The sequence below is a fragment of the Triticum dicoccoides genome, chromosome 6B, assembly GCF_002162155.2.
Source record: "Triticum dicoccoides isolate Atlit2015 ecotype Zavitan chromosome 6B, WEW_v2.0, whole genome shotgun sequence".
NCBI classification, from domain to species: Eukaryota; Viridiplantae; Streptophyta; class Magnoliopsida; order Poales; family Poaceae; genus Triticum; species Triticum dicoccoides.
The window spans coordinates 235,565,376-235,582,204 of record NC_041391.1 but is presented as its reverse complement, the minus strand read 5'-3'; the positions used below and the strand labels follow the sequence as shown (position 1 = coordinate 235,582,204).

Genomic DNA, 16,829 nt, shown 5'->3' with positions numbered 1-16,829 from the left:
CTCCCTCTGATCCATTTTACCCTGCATATTAGATTTTTTAAAAATCAAGCTCCGTTAACTTTGACCAAATTTATATTGAAAAGTATCAACATTTAGTATACCAAATAAATATAATATGAAAATATGTTCTGTAATGGATCTAATGATGCTGATTTTATATTATGAATGTTAATATTTCTTGTATAAACATGGTCAAACTTCAAACACTTCAGACAAATCTAATACGCGTGGTAAAAAGGACTGGAGGGAGTACTGATGTTAGTTGTTCTGACCCACAAGTGCCAATTTCAGTCGACTGGACTACCCATAATTCGTAGTTGTACTGATCTTAGTCGTCTGAGCCTGTATAAGAAACTAAGAGCACACCACCATAAAAACACAAGGGCATGCAGGAAGCACTTCAATAACAACAAATGTTGCCCGTGAACATTCAAAACCTGAGGTAATGCTTGTCTTGCCTGCACCTATTCGAATTCACCCCGAATGAAATGGCTCTAAATCTTGTTAACGTCACATCAGCATCTCAAGTTCAAAAAGCAAAATAGGTGCCAGCTTTGCACCTCTCGTTTGATAAGGAGGGGAATTTTCTATTCATGTATATGGGGGGGAGTAAAGCTTGCCATGTCCTTAACCGAGAACAGGAAAATCAGACATCATGCCGCACTGTCAGAAACACATTCCGCTCATGTCCGGCATACGCATAGCAATTCTGGCCTTTGTCGCTGGGAGCTCAGCAACTGCGGCCTCTGTGGTTGCCATTAACAGAGAAACCTGTACTACAAACATAGATTATCATACAAGCTTGATTGTTTCTGTCATGGTCGTACAAAGGTATATGGTTAGAGAACTTGAGATTTATGCATCTTGAAGTGCCGTTCGGATCACTTTCACAGGGTCGATGATACCAGCCTTGATCATGTCAACATACTCCCCTACAGTACGAAAGCACATCAATCAACTACTGGACTGCTAAAGATTATTACTCTATTGCTGAAATATGTATTTTGTTACAGAAGCTCCAAATCAGAATGACCCAAATGCCATCTTCAGGTACTGACTGTTCTAGCGCAAGAGGAGATAGAGAAACATGTTAGTAAATGAGTGGTGATATTGCCGCGTACATTTTTATTTAGATGCAAAGATGAATTATTGGACATCTATTTTTTAAAATGTCATTCAGATAATTATATTTCACTCTGATGTTCCCTGGCCTTCAGTATGTCCTGTGATAAAGTTGTAAAAAATTCTATGCTTCAAAACCAAAACACAGCCTCTTGGTTATTTGATTTGCATCAGGGTGTATCCTTGTATGTTCCTCTTATTGCATTAGAAAAATCTCCCATGGCAACACACGAGCACATACCTAGTTTGTTATAAACTGAAAACCTTCATCCTCACTTACAAACGTCTTGATGTCAATGCCATGGTACTCAGATAGAGTCTCCACACATAAATCGGTCATGCCTTCCTGCATATCACATACAAATTAACCATAGGTTTCACCAACCTAGCAAACCCACATGTGGGAATGTCACAAAGGCAACTGGATTGGAAAATATGTGAACAAAGCTCAACATAACACGAATGAAAAAGAAATACCACATGCAAATGAAAGGAGAAAATCAACATTTCTAATAAACAAAAAGGTACATATTTTCAATGGTTACTATAAAAACGAGCATGCAGGTGTTGGTACGTGCAAGATATATAAGTGAATATTGTGCCATCTCACTCAACTGCTGGCAAATCAAGTAGTATCTCAAATTATACATTGGTGTTATGATCTTGACCATTACACCTACTTCATTGATTCATTCACGTCATGAACCAACTAAAAAGGGTCCCCAATTTCATCCAAGATACTTCTCAATTCAGTCCGATGCACGCAAGGACCATCCTTCACAACATCTATGTGGAAGGTTGTAGAAAAACAACAGGCACACTGCAGCTAAATATTAAGACCATCATTTGGTCAAGACACTTGCAAAGGGGAATGAGTTATAGCAACGAGGCGATACACTAGCAGATCAATCTAATTATTTATGAGTTATGATTAGTTGTGTTTTACTAATAGCAATGGTCTATTGCGTGTGACATGTCTGGACAGGAGAGAATATTTTCCTGAGTAGAATACATCAAGTTAACAGGACAACATTCAATGGATTCAGTGATCTGTCTTCTTCCTTGACAGCTCAAGCATAAGGAATTTTAGGCGCAGAGAAGAAATTAGTCTGGGTCTGTAGCACATTGGAAGGAATGCACAATGATATCTATGTATCTACATGGTAAGATTCAGCCATTCAGAGATTACACAACGTTGATTCAGACTAGCATCATTGTTCAACGTACTCCCTCCGTTTTTATTTAGTTCGCATATTAGCTTTGGTCAACGTCAAGCTTTGCAAACTTTGACCAAGTTTATAAACAAAAATATTAAGATATACAATAACAAATCAACAACATTAGATTCATTATTGAATGTACTTTCACATCGTATAGATTTATTATGATAAATGTCTATATTGTTTTCTATAAACTTGATCAAACTTTACGAAGTTTGACTTCAGTCAACTCTAATATGCAGAGTAAATAAAAACGAAGGGAGTAGATTATCATCTTATCATAAACCAACATCATTCAGAGATTCAGAGATTACACTACGTGGGAAGATCACACTACGTAGTTTATAATTGTTCAACAACGGAAGGACCATCCTGCCCAACATCTACACGGGAAGAATCAGAGATTACACTACAGGTCTGAATCCAATAAATTTTTGGTGTTGTCCTATTCCTGGACGATGTACTTCATTAGGACGAGCTGACAGTAATCATCGTAATCAGAAATTCAGAGACCCTGGATCTCAATGGTGGTTTACCTTCAATTTTTGTGCACACTAGAACAGAAATAATTGAATGTTTAGTCGCTGGCTAGCCGCCTGCAGGCTGCAGGGAGGGAGGTAACGAAGAGATGAGGGCAGGGAGCGAGGTACCTTGCTCCACTGGTCGACCACTACGACCAAGCCCAGCCAGGGGTTCGCCTCCAGGACCTCGCGCCGGTGTCGTCGCCCAGGTCCTTGCGCGTCGCCGGCGTCTCCCAGGACCTCGCGCTGGCATCCGCGGGGCGTCGGGGAGCGATCACTACGACCAAGCCGAGCCGGGGTTTCGCCAACACGACCTCGCGCCGGCGTCGTAGCCCAGGTACTTGCGCCGGCGCCGGTGTCTCCCAGAATCTCGCGCCGGCGTCATCGCCACCAGGCGCCTCCCTCGCGCGAGATGGATTAGGCGATATGCGAGGGATTGACGGAACGAATTCACAAAGTTTCTATAAAAGAAAAAATAATCACGGAGGACCATAATAACCCTTCTTGATTAAACTTAATATTTTTAGTTAACATGTTTTCTTTGAACTTCGGCAACTTTATTTAATTAATAATCATGTCTTTTACAATAAGAGGACTCAGGAGATCAGGAGGTTTATCAAGCCACGCCCCTGATTCCTTCCCATAAAACTAGAACATGCAATAGCATGAGCACACAATAATTTTTAGTTAACATGCTAAATCAACGATGGGGAAATAATCATAGGTACATGAAACTACATATTGTAACCATCCAATCACCGTAAAAGAGCTCGCTAATAAAACATCATTCTCTTAACATAATATGTTCTTGTAAGAATTTTTTCGTCGAAAAAGGGTTTCCCCGCTTTGTATTCCAAAGCAACCAACGCGGATCAAATAGCAAATGCTGGGACGAGCAACACATCAAGCCCAAAGGAAAAAAAAGAAATAATTGCCAACAACGACAGCTCGACAAAGCGTGGATGACCCACCACCGCTACGCCCTCCGGAATAGAGCCACCACGATCGAAGGCAACGATCTGCCGCGTACCAAGCAGCACCTCCAAGAAGGAATGTGACGCCGACGAAGCTGCTGCCCGAACGTGTCCTAGGGTTTCCCTGGCACGCGGTGGGAAGCGGGGGATGAAGACCACGAACACCCTATAGGAAGGAATGGCGACACCCGCAGGCGTCACCGCATCTGAGCCGGAAGAACCAGCAAGGATTTCTCCCGCACTCCATACCCCACCGCCCAACCGGACCGAAGCCAACCAGCCAACTCGCCGCCCACCAGCATGCGCGACCGCGGTCGCGACGCCACCCACGCCGCCTCACAGAGATCACCACCACGAGGTCACGAGGATGAGGAGAGAAGCGTCGGGCGACGGGAGCAGCAGCACCATAACTGCGCGGCAGGGAACCACCTCCACCATCGCCGTGCAGGAGGCCCGTGCCTCCGGCACCGTCGCAGTCGTTGTTTGGACGCGGCAGCAGGGCATACCAGGCCACCCCTGGCCCGTCTAGGCCCAAATCGGGCCCGCTAAGCCCTGCCGGCCACACTGCAGCACGACGGCGCCAGCGCTTCCAGCACCCCACTGCCCATCGCCGCTCCCTCGCCTCCCGGAAGTCACGCCGCCGACCCGCCCCGCCCAGAACCAGATGGGGCCCAGAGGGCTCAGATCTGGGCCGAGCGAGCGACGCCTGGCCGCGCCACCCCGCCGCCAACGGCATTGCCGCCGCCCAGCCGATCTCCCGCGTTGCACCAAGATACCCCGCCGCCCCGCTGGACCGGCGCCGCCTAGGAACACCTCCCGGCGCCGCTCCGCCCCGCATCGGAGAGCAACCAAGAGGGAAATGGCCATGGACCGCCACCGCCAGCGTCACCCGGGCCAGGCCCGCTGGCGGGGAGGGAGGGTGATGGAGAGCGGGGGGAGGAAGGGTCGGGGGCGGCTGGTCGCCCGCGGGGACGACGCGGTCGCGAGCCGGGGGAGGGAAGGATCTGAAGTTCGTAAGATTTTTTTTTGAAATTTCGAAACATAGTTTTCACGTGGTTTTCATCAGTTGTCGCCATACTTGGTCTCCATCTGATATTCTTTCCATCTTAATCCTGACAACGAAATGTGGCGACTTTCCCAAATGTATACAACACAGCCCCCGCAAAAAAAAAAAAGAAGAAGAAACATACAACACAGCCCACAAATGTCAAAATACGGCTGGCTTCGATGTTTCCAAAGTACACACACAGTTGGTATTTGGGTCATCCCATGAGACAGCAACCAAAGCAAGGAGAAAAAACGGCGGTCAGAATCAAGTCACGACTAGTCTATGCGGCTGCCATCCCGAACGATCCCATTGCAGGGGCCATTAAAGCCGAAAATGAAAGCAACGGAGGAAAAGGAGCAACACGTGATGAAACTAGCTAGAACAGAGCGAGGTAGTATATGTCAGTGTCAGTCTCTATGTGTGCTTTATTGAATCATTCGATTATGATCCAGTGAAAAAGGAATAACGTTTGGCAAATCTGTTAGTGCCATTTGGTTGCCACAGGCCACAGCTTATCGGATTGCCACATAACTTTTCCTAAATCGAAGTACGTGTTTCCTGTACTTCCTCATATGCATTCAATCTTCAACTGCTCGGCCCGCCGTCCACAAAAGATATGCCTTGCTCGTCTATACAATCACATGCCAACCTACAAGTTTATCTTCTTTTTCACAAGAATACGCAAGTCGCATATCTTTCTTTTTATTAAGATAGAGGAAAACTGTCGTACAAAGGTAAGATTTACATGAGGTGTAAATTTTACACCTCCCCACGTTCCAGAATAACTGAGCACTCTAACTCTTATCCGCTATCACTCTCCTTGCGCCTGCGAAGAACACCGCTCTTAATAGAAAGGAGACTAAATAAATCCAATCAGCTTAGCACTTTAAGTTGGAGGGTGTTAAAGCCCTTTTGTATCTCTTATCGTTTTACTTCAGTTAATTTTTAGCTAAAGGTTTTTAGTTCGTGTGAACAAAAGTTGGACAACCATGCTTCTTTTCATCTAGGGAAGATTCTTATATCCGACGAGTAATGGATATTTTGATGGTTGTTTTATTACGAAATTTTTAAAATCATGATAGATGCAAGGCTAAAAATTGTGTGATAATGTATTCCCCCTTAAAGATGATGAGCATAAGCCTTCCGCATCTTTAACATCAATAGGATACGAGAGGTTGGCAACTAGATGAGATAACCCACTTTTATTTCAGTTTAGTCCGTTTCAAAACAAAAATAATTAGTGTAGACGATAGTCTCATCGGCCAAATAAAATAATATAGAGCAAGTAGCTCCATTGGTAAAACTCTCCTTAATAAATTAAACATTTAAAAAAAGTCCGTTATTGACACAAAAAATCATGCGTATCTTTTCATGCCGCACTTAAACAAAAGTAAAAGTGACATGGACTCAGCCCTGATCCTTAAAGAAGCAGGGGTAGAAAAACAAAACCGGGAGACCAATACAATTTGCTCGCCTAAAAGACGGGTGAATTACCTCATAAAGTTGTGATACATCTGCTAACCTGTAGAATAGTAAGGTGTGAAAGCCTTCGTAATTATCTAATTAATTGGAAATATAATAGTGTTCAATATGATCATTTGTCTAGCATGATTTTTCGGATCTTGTGTTTAACTCATTCATTATCGTTATCCCTACCTTATAATCAAGATGACTTCTTTCTTACAAGCTGCGGTATTTGCTCACGACCATCAAACTTCTAAGGGAATATCCAATGGTAACCTACAAATTTCCTCCCGCATCCGTCTATAGACTAGTCTTCCACGGACACAGATGCCGGAGACCGCCATCCAACACTGCCTGCATACATCCGGCCAACAATTCAAACTAACCGAACGAAAATCGTTCAAACCGGGCGGATTTCATTGAAGTTCAGACATAATTTACATAAAAGGTCGATATATCGACCTTTTAACAAAAAAAACTAAACCATATAACGGACGACCATCTCGTACGCGTGGCCGCCCTGCCCTGCCACACCGCCTTGTCCATCGGTGTCGTTAACGTCGTTGTAGTCCCTCCAACGGCGGAACAGCGGCGGAGGGCCACACCAACCTTGTTCGGCGGCTACCTACTGCTCGTGTGGGAGCCGCTCCACCTCCTATCACGCTGTGCGGAGTGCCGCCACGACCACTGTGGACGTGGCCTTCGGAGCCCTGGCGGTGGCCTTGCCGCGACCGGCGTTGGCGGAGCAGTCACTAAGCGATCACTCCTCGCCGATCTTGGCGAGCTCACCGTCAAGGCGACAATGGTGCCTGGCAGTCATCTCCACGGTGGTCACGGAGCAGTCGAGCGCCCACGCGACAGCGAGGTCAGGGTCGTTACGTACCCAGTCCTGCCCCACGCCGCTCTTGGCGAACGACATTCTAGTGATCGTACCTCGCCTGCTGCCTCGCCGTGCGCTCCGCCTCGAAGATGATGACAACCCTCGAGCCCGAGGCACCGCCGTAATCGCCTCCATCGAGGTAGTGGAGGAGGCAACCCCTATGCAACTTTTATTCTTGTAGACTCTATTGGCGCCCCCAATCGCAGAGTTTTGTAGGACAGAAATAAATTTCTCTAAAGTGGATGACCTAAAATTTATCAATCCATGGAAGGTGTACGATGAAGATGGTCTCTCTCAAACAATCCTGTAATCAAATACAAGAAATCTCTTGTGTCCTCAACACACCGAATACAACTGGCAGTTGTATAGGTACACTACTTCCGCGAACAGATGGTGATACAAGTGTAGTATGGATAGTAGAAATATATTTTTGCAAGCTAAAATAATAAAAACAACAAAGTAGCAAGTAGCAAACAACGCAAAACGGTATATCAATACTTAAAAACAAGGCCTACGGTTCATACTTTCACTAGTGCAATCTCTCAACAGTGCTAACATAATCGAATCATATAAAATTTCGCCAACGTGTGGCAAAGAATCACTCCACAGTTCTTACCAATAGTGGAGAACATAATAAAATTGTTGTAGATAGCGAACCACCTCAAAGTTATCTTTCCGATCAATCTATTGAGCCATCCCTATAAGTTGTTGGGTTCTACGGTAGGGTGCGTCGACTGCAAATTAAAATTTCCTACGCGCAGAACAACCAAGAACATGCTACGGGAAGATGGATCACAATTCGTTACCACTAGACGCGCAGTGCCGTGCAGCGGAAGAAGAGTTGGGGCAGCGCGTCTGCGTGGATCGTCTCCTCCTCGTCCGATCTCCCTCGAACAGCCGGTCGTCCGATCCCACGTACAAGTTCGCCTGAGCGGCGCAAGTGCACCGCCTCTAACGGTATCCGCGCGTGCAGGAGGAACACTGTGCGGCGGACTGCTAGGTCCGATCACACAGTCGGCGGCGAGTGGAGGTGGCTATTCGCAACACATGCAAACCCTAGTCGCAGTGCCGAAGCGATCAACTGCATGAGTGTGCCGCACCTCCACTTTATATAGGCGTCCATCGCAGGCTCAACACTTGGGCCTCGCACGGACCCTAAATCCCAAAGTCTACTCGGTCACGTTCCTAGTCCAGTTCAGATCACATCCGACCAGTGTCCTATGAACCGACCTTGTAGGTTCCTTCCCTTAAGCGCGTGACCCCTTAGGTTCAAGTCGGCTTGGTCGCAGTTCGGATCACCTCCGACCTGCATGGTTGGTAGCGGCCTCTAGCAAAGCATGCCGACCACCAAGCAGACTATGAAGCTAGTTAGGCGAACCTGTACAACGTGTCACACTTCTGTTCCCTTTGCCTCATGATATATGTTGTCGGGCTCAAGGCGAGACTGTCATCCTTGTGCTAGCCCGACCTCTTTCTCGTTCCAGTGATACCGACCACAAACCGGAGTATCTCAAAACCCTGTCGCATGGCCATGCTTATCCTGGTCGGATCACACAAGGGGCCCAGAGTATATCTCTCCTAATCGGAGGGGCAAATCCCATCTTGCTTGACCATGTCTCGCAGCATGGGACTAGACAAACCCGAAACCTACCTTTGTAACTACCTAGTCACAGAGTAGCGTTTGGTCGGCCCAAAGCAAGTCTGTCACCATCTCGAGTACATGCGTCAGCTCAGGTCTTAGGACATAGAACGTATGTTGTACTAGAGACTCACAGATGACATATCGCTGCGTCTCATAGTTGGGTCTGTCCGACTTGGACCTTATCTTGACTCGGATCCGACTACATCGAATCCGACCAGACCTTTCCAAGTCCATATTATCCGGTTAGCATCCAATGCTCCATGGCTAGTGAGACCAAGCCATCGACCGTGTCATATGCTAGTCTAGTCGGCTGCGCGTCCACACAGCCCTTTCAACTAGGGACCTTTTAGGACACTCATCATACAATGCATAGTCCCACAAACAAGTCACGTACTTGCTGATACACATCATTGATAATGTCCAAGGACTATCTTTATTCATAAACACATAGGAAATGTCATCATACATGATTGCCTCTAGGGCATATCTCCAACAGTCTCCCACTTGCACTAGAGTCAATCAAATAGACATCGAATGCCATAGCTCTAACGTGCCCCTCATGCTTGGGTTGTGGAAGCGGCTTAGTCAACGGATCTGCAACATTTGCATTCGTGTGAATCTTGCATAACTCTACATCTGAAGGAAATATGCCCTAGAGGCAATAATAAAGTTATTATTTATTTCCTTATATCATGATAAATGTTTATTATTCATGCTAGAACTGTATTAACCGGAAACATAATACATGTGTGAATATATAGACAAACAGAGTGTCACTAGTATGCCTCTACTTGGCTAGCTTGTTAATCAAAGATGGTTATGTTTCCTAACCATGAACAAGGAGTTGTTATTTGATTAATGAGATCACATCATTAGTTGAATGATCTGATTGACATGACCCATTCCATTAGCTTAGCATCCGATCGTTTAGTATGTTGCTATTGCTTCCTTCATGACTTATACATGTTCCTATGACTATGAGATTATGCAACTCCCGTTTACCGGAGGAACACTTTGTGTGCTACCAAACGTCACAACGTAACTGGGTGATTATAAAGGTGCTCTACAGGTGTCTCCAAAGGTACTTGTTGAGTTGGCGTATTTCGAGATTAGGATTTGTCACTCCGATTGTCGGAGAGGTATCTCTGGGCCCTCTCGGTAATGCACATCACTATAAGCCTTGCAAGCAATGTGACCAATGAGTTGGTTACGGGATGATGCATTATGTACCGAGTAAAGAGACTTGCCGGTAACGAGATTGAACTAGGTATTGGATACCGACGATCGAATCTCGGGCAAGTAACATACCGATGACAAAGGGAACAACGTATGTTGTTATGCGGTTTGACCGATAAAGATCTTCGTATAATATGTAGGAACCAATATGGGCATCCAGGTCCCGCTATTGGTTATTGACCGGAGATGTGTCTCGGTCATGTCTACATTGTTCTCGAACCGCAGGGTCCGCACGCTTAAGGTTTCGATGACAGTTATATTATGAGTTTATGTATTTTGATGTACCGAAGGTTGTTCGGAGTCCCGGATGTGATCACGGACATGACGAGGAGTCTCGAAATGGTCGAGACATAAAGATTGATATATTGGACGGATATATTTGGACACCGGAAAGGTTCCGGGTGAGATTGGGAATATACCGGAGTTCCGGGAGGTTACCGGAACCCCCCGGTAAGTATATGGGCCTTATTGGGCCTTAGTGGAAAGGAGGAGGAAGGAGCAAAGGAGGGGGCGCACCCCCCCCCCCCAAGCCCAATCCGAATTGGGAGGGGGGCCGGCCCCCCCTTTCCTTCTCTCCTCCCCCTCTTCCTTCCCTCTCCTACTCCTAATAGGAAAGGGGGGCCAAACCTACTTGGAGTAGGTTTGCCCCCCCTAGGGCGCGCCTCCTCCTTAGGCCGGCCCCCTCCTCCCTCCCTCCTTTATATACGGGGGCAGGGGGGCACCCCAAACACACAAGTTGATCATCGTGATCGTTCCTTAGCCGTGTGCGGTGCCCCCTCCACGATATTACACCTCGGTCATATTGTAGCGGTGCTTAGGCGAAGCTCTGCGACAGTTGAACATCAAGATCGTCACCACACCGTCGTGCTGACGGAACTCCTCCCTGAAGCTCTGCTGGATCGGAGCCCGGGGTGCGTCATCGAGCTGTACGTGTGTCAAGAACTCGGAGGTGCCGGAGTAACGGTGCTTGGATCGGTTGGACCGGGAAGACGTACGAATACTTCCTCTACGTTGCGTCAACGCTTCTGCTTCGGTCTACGAGGGTACGTAGACAACACTCTCCCCTCTCGTTGCTATGCATCACCATGATCTTGCGTGTGCGTAGGAATTTTTTTGAAATTACTACGTTTCCCAACAGTGGCATCAGAGCCTAGGTTTTTATGGTTTGATGTTATATGCACGAGTAGAACACAAGTGAGTTGTGGGCGATATAAGTCATACTGCTTACCAGCATGTCATACTTTGGTTCGGCGGTATTGTTGGATGAAGCGGCCCGGACCGACATTACGCGTACGCTTACGCGAGACTGGTTTTACCGCCGTGCTTTGCACGCAGGTGACTAGCGGGTGTCAGTTTCTTCAACTTTAGTTGAACCGAGTGTGGCTACGCCCGGTCCTTGCGAAGGTTAAAACATCATCAACTTGACAAACTATCGTTGTGGTTTTTATGCGTAGGTGAGATTGGTTCTTACTTAAGCCCGTAGCAGCCACGTAAAACTTGCAACAACAAAGTAGAGGACGTCTAACTTGTTTTTGCAGGGCATGTTGTGATGTGATATGGCCAAGACGTGATGCTATATTTTATTGTATGAGATGATCATGTTTTGTAACCGAAGTTATCAGCAACTGGCAGGAGCCATATGGTTGTCGCTTTATTGTATGAAATGCAAACGCCCTGTAATTGCTTTACTTTATCACTAAGCGGTAGCGATAGTCGTAGAAGCAATAGATGGCGTAAACGATAATGATGCTACGATGGAGATCAAGGTGTCGCGCCGGTGACGATGGTGATCATAATGGTGCTTCGAAGATGGAGATCACAAGCACAAGATGATGATGGCCATATCATATCACTTATATTGATTGCATGTGATGTTTATCCTTTATGCATCTTATCTTGCTTTGATTGACGGTAGCATTTTAAGATGATCTCTCACTAAAAATTATCAAGAAGTGTTCTCCCTGAGTATGCACCGTTGCCAAAGTTCGTCAGCCCAGACACCATGTGATGATCGGGTGTGATAAGCTCTACGTCCATCTACAACGGGTGCAAGCCAGTTTTGCACACGCAGAATACTCAGGTTAAACTTGACGACCCTAGCATATGCAGATATGGCCTCGGAACACGGAGACCGAAAGGTCGAGCGTGAATCATATAGTAGATATGATCAACATAAGATGTTCACCATTGAAAACTACTCCATCTCACGTGATGATCGGTTATGGTTTAGTTGATATGGGTCACGTGATCACTTAGATGACTAGAGAGATGTCTGTCTAAGTGGGAGTTCTTAAGTAATATGATTAATTGAACTTAAATTTATCATGAACTTAGTACCTGATAGTATCTTGCTTGTCTATGTTGATTGTAGATAGATGGCCCGTGCTGTTGTTCCGTTGAATTTTAATGCGTTCCTTGAGAAAGCTAAGTTGAAAGATGATGGTAGCAACTACGCAGACTGGGTCCGTAACTTGAGGATTATCCTCATTGCTGCACAGAAAAATTACGTCCTGGAAGCACCGCTGGGTGCCAGGCCTGCTACTGATGCAACTGACGACGTTAAGAACGTCTGGCAGAGCAAAGCTGATGACTACTCGATAGTTCAATGTGCCATGCTTTACGGCTTAGAACTGGGTCTTCAACGACGTTTTGAACGTCATGGAGCATATGAGATGTTCCAGGAGTTGAAGTTAATATTCCAGAAGAATGCCCGGATTGAGAGATACGAAGTCTCCAATAAGTTTTATAGCTGCAAGATGGAGGAGAATAGTTCTGTCAGTGAGCACATACTCAAGATGTCTGGGTATTGTAATCACTTGATTCAACTGGGAGTTACTCTTCCGGATGATAGCGTCATTGACAGAATTCTCCAATCACTTCCACCAAGCTACAAGAGCTTCATGATGAACTATAATATGCAAGGGATGGATAAGACGATTCCCGAGCTCTTCGCAATGCTAAAGGCTGCGGAGGTAGAAATCAAGAAGGAGCATCAAGTGTTGATGGTAAACAAGACCACTAGTTTCAAGAAAAGGGGCAAAGGGAAGAAGAAGGGGAACTTCAAGAAGAACAGCAAACAAGTTGCTGCTCAAGAGAAGAAACCCAAGTCTGGACCTAAGCCTGAAACTGAGTGCTTCTACTGCAAGCAGACTGGTCACTGGAAGCGGAACTGCCCCAAGTATTTGGCGGATAAGAAGGATGGCAAGGTGAACAAAGGTATATGTGATATACATGTTATTGATGTGTACCTTACTAGAGCTCACAGTAGCACCTGGGTATTTGATACTGGTTCTGTTGCTAATAGTTGCAACTCGAAACAGGGACTACGGATTAAGCGGACACTGGCAAAGGACGAGGTGACGATGCGCGTGGGAAATGGTTCCAAAGTCGATGTGATTGCGGTCGGCACGCTACCTCTACATCTACCTTCGGGATTAGTATTAGACCTAAATAATTGTTATTTGGTGCCAGCATTGAGCATGAACATTATATCTGGATCTTGTTTGATGCGAGACGGTTATTCATTTAAATCAGAGAATAATGGTTGTTCTATTTATATGAGTAATATCTTTTATGGTCATGCACCCTTGAAGAGTGGTCTATTTTTGATGAATCTCGATAGTAGTGATACACATATTCATAGCGTTGAAGCCAAAAGATGCAGAGTTGATAATGATAGTGCAACTTATTTGTGGCACTGCCATTTAGGTCATATCGGTGTAAAGCGCATGAAGAAACTCCATACTGATGGTCTTTTGGAACCACTTGATTATGAATCACTTGGTACTTGCGAACCGTGCCTCATGGGCAAGATGACCAAAATGCCGTTCTCCGGTACTATGGAGAGAGCAACAGATTTATTGGAAATCATACATACAGATGTATGTGGTCCGATGAATGTTGAGGCTCGTGGCGGATATCATTATTTTCTCACCTTCACAGATGATTTAAGCAGATATGGGTATATCTACTTAATGAAGCATAAGTCTGAAACATTTGAAAAGTTTAAAGAATTTCAGAGTGAAGTTGAAAATCATCGTAACAAGAAAATAAAGTTTCTACGATCTGATCGTGGAGGAGAATATTTGAGTTACGAGTTTGGTCTACACTTAAAACAATGTGGAATAGTTTCACAACTCACGCCACCCGGAACACCACAGCGTAATGGTGTGTCCGAACGTCATAATCGTACTTTACTTGATATGGTGCGATCTATGATGTCTCTTACAGACTTACCGCTATCATTTTGGGGTTATGCTTTAGAGACGGCCACATTCACGTTAAATAGGGCACCGTCAAAATCCGTTGAGACGACACCTTATGAACTATGGTTTGGCAGGAAACCAAAGTTGTCGTTTCTTAAAGTTTGGGGATGCGATGCTTATGTGAAAAAACTTCAACCTGATAAGCTCGAACCCAAATCGGAGAAATGTGTCTTCATAGGATACCCAAAGGAGACAGTTGGGTACACCTTCTATCACAGATCCGAAGGCAAGCATTCGTTGATAAGAATGGATCCTTTCTAGAGAAGGAGTTTCTCTCGAAAGAAGTGAGTGGGAGGAAAGTAGAACTTGATGAGGTAACTGTACCTACTCCCTTGTTGGAAAATAATACATCACAGGAACCGGTTTCTGTGACGTCAAAACCAACTAGTGAGGAAGTTGATGATGATGATCATATAACTTCAGATCAAGTTAATACAGAACCTCGTAGGTCGAACAGAGTAAGATCCGCACCAGAGTGGTACGGTAATCCTATTCTGGAAGTCATGCTACTAGATCATGATGAACCTACGAACTATGAAGAAGCGATGGTGAGCCCAGATTCCGCAAAATGGCTTGAAGCCATGAAATCTGAGATGGGATCCATGTATGAGAACAAAGTATGGACTTTGGTTGACTTGCCCGATGGGCGGCAAGCAATTGAGAATAAATGGATCTTCAAGAAGAAGACTGACGTTGACGGTAATGTTACTGTCTACAAAGCTCGACTTGTTGCAAAAGGTTTTCGACAAGTTCAAGGGGTTGACTACGATGAGACCTTCTCACCCGTAGCGATGCTTAAGTCTGTCCGAATCATGTTAGCAATTGCCGCATTTTATGATTATGAAATTTGGCAAATGGATGTAAAAACTGCATTCCTGAATGGATTTCTGGAAGAAGAGTTGTATATGATGCAACCAGAAGGTTTTATCGATCCAAAGGGAGCTAACAAAGTATGCAAGCTCCAGCGATCCATTTATGGACTGGTGCAAGCCTCTCGGAGTTGGAATAAATGTTTTGATAGTGTGGTCAAAGCATTTGGGTTTATACAGACTTTTGGAGAAGCCTGTATTTACAAGAAAGTGAGTGGGAGCTCTGTAGCATTTCTAATATTATATGTGGATGACATATTATTGATTGGAAATGATATAGAATTTCTGGATAGCATAAAGGGATACTTGAATAAAAGTTTTTCAATGAAAGACCTCGGTGAAGCTGCTTACATATTGGGCATTAAGATCTATAGAGATAGATCAAAATGCTTAATTGGACTTTCACAAAGCACATACCTTGACAAAATTTTGAAGAAGTTCAAAATGGATCAAGCAAAGAAAGGGTTCTTGCCTGTATTGCAAGGTGTGAAGTTGAGTAAGACTCAAAGCCCGACCACTGCAGAAGATAGAGAGAAAATGAAAAATGTTCCCTATGCTTCAGCCATAGGCTCTATCATGTATGCAATGCTGTGTACCAGACCTGATGTGTGCCTTGCTATAAGTCTAGCAGGGAGGTACCAAAGTAATCCAGGAGAGGATCACTGGACAGCAGTCAAGAACATCCTGAAGTACCTGAAAAGGACTAAGGATATGTTTCTCGTATATGGAGGTGACAAAGAGCTCATCGTAAATGGTTATGTTGATGCAAGCTTTGACACTGATCCGGATGATTCTAAATCGCAAACCGGATACGTGTTTACATTAAACGGTGGAGCTGTTAGTTGGTGCAGTTCAAAGCAAAGCGTCGTGGCGGGATCTACATGTGAAGTGGAATACATAGCTGCTTCGGAAGCAGCCAATGAAGGAGTCTGGATGAAGGAGTTCATATCCGATCTAGGTGTCATACCTGATGCATCGGGTCCAATGAAAATCTTTTGTGACAATACTAGAGCGATTGCCTTGGCAAAGGAATCCAGATTTCACAAGAGAACCAAGCACATCAAGAGACGCTTCAATTCCATCCGGGATCTAGTCCAGGTGGGAGACATAGAGATTTGCAAGATACATACGGATCTGAATGTTGCAGACCCGTTGACTAAGCCTCTTCCACGAGCAAAACATGATCAACACCAAGACTCCCTGGGTGTTAGAATCATTACTATGTAATCTAGATTATTGACTCTAGTGCAAGTGGGAGACTGAAGGAAATATGCCCTAGAGGCAATAATAAAGTTATTATTTATTTCCTTATATCATGATAAATGTTTATTATTCATGCTAGAATTGTATTAACCGGAAACATAATACATGTGTGAATATATAGACAAACAGAGTGTCACTAGTATGCCTCTACTTGGCTAGCTTGTTAATCAAAGATGGTTATGTTTCCTAACCATGAACAAGGAGTTTTTATTTGATTAATGAGATCACATCATTAGTTGAATGATCTGATTGACATGACCCATTCCGTTAGCTTAGCATCCGATTGTTTAGTATGTTGCTATTGCTTCCTTCATGGCTTATACAT

The 16,829-nt window shown here is 44.9% G+C and overlaps 1 long non-coding RNA gene across 2 annotated transcripts; it reads right to left on the bottom strand.

Moving 5' to 3' along the window:
* Positions 1-387: 387 nt before the first annotated feature.
* LOC119320373 lies at positions 388-3,283 on the bottom strand. Of its 2 annotated transcripts, XR_005154961.1 has the most exons (3): positions 2,993-3,283; positions 1,364-1,468; positions 388-932 (listed from the first exon to the last, which is right to left on the bottom strand). It is a non-coding gene; the product is annotated as an uncharacterized LOC119320373 (long non-coding RNA). The 2 variants fall into 2 exon arrangements; XR_005154960.1 differs by having other exon boundaries at positions 388-1,468.
* Between the last annotated feature and the right edge of the window lie 13,546 nt (positions 3,284-16,829).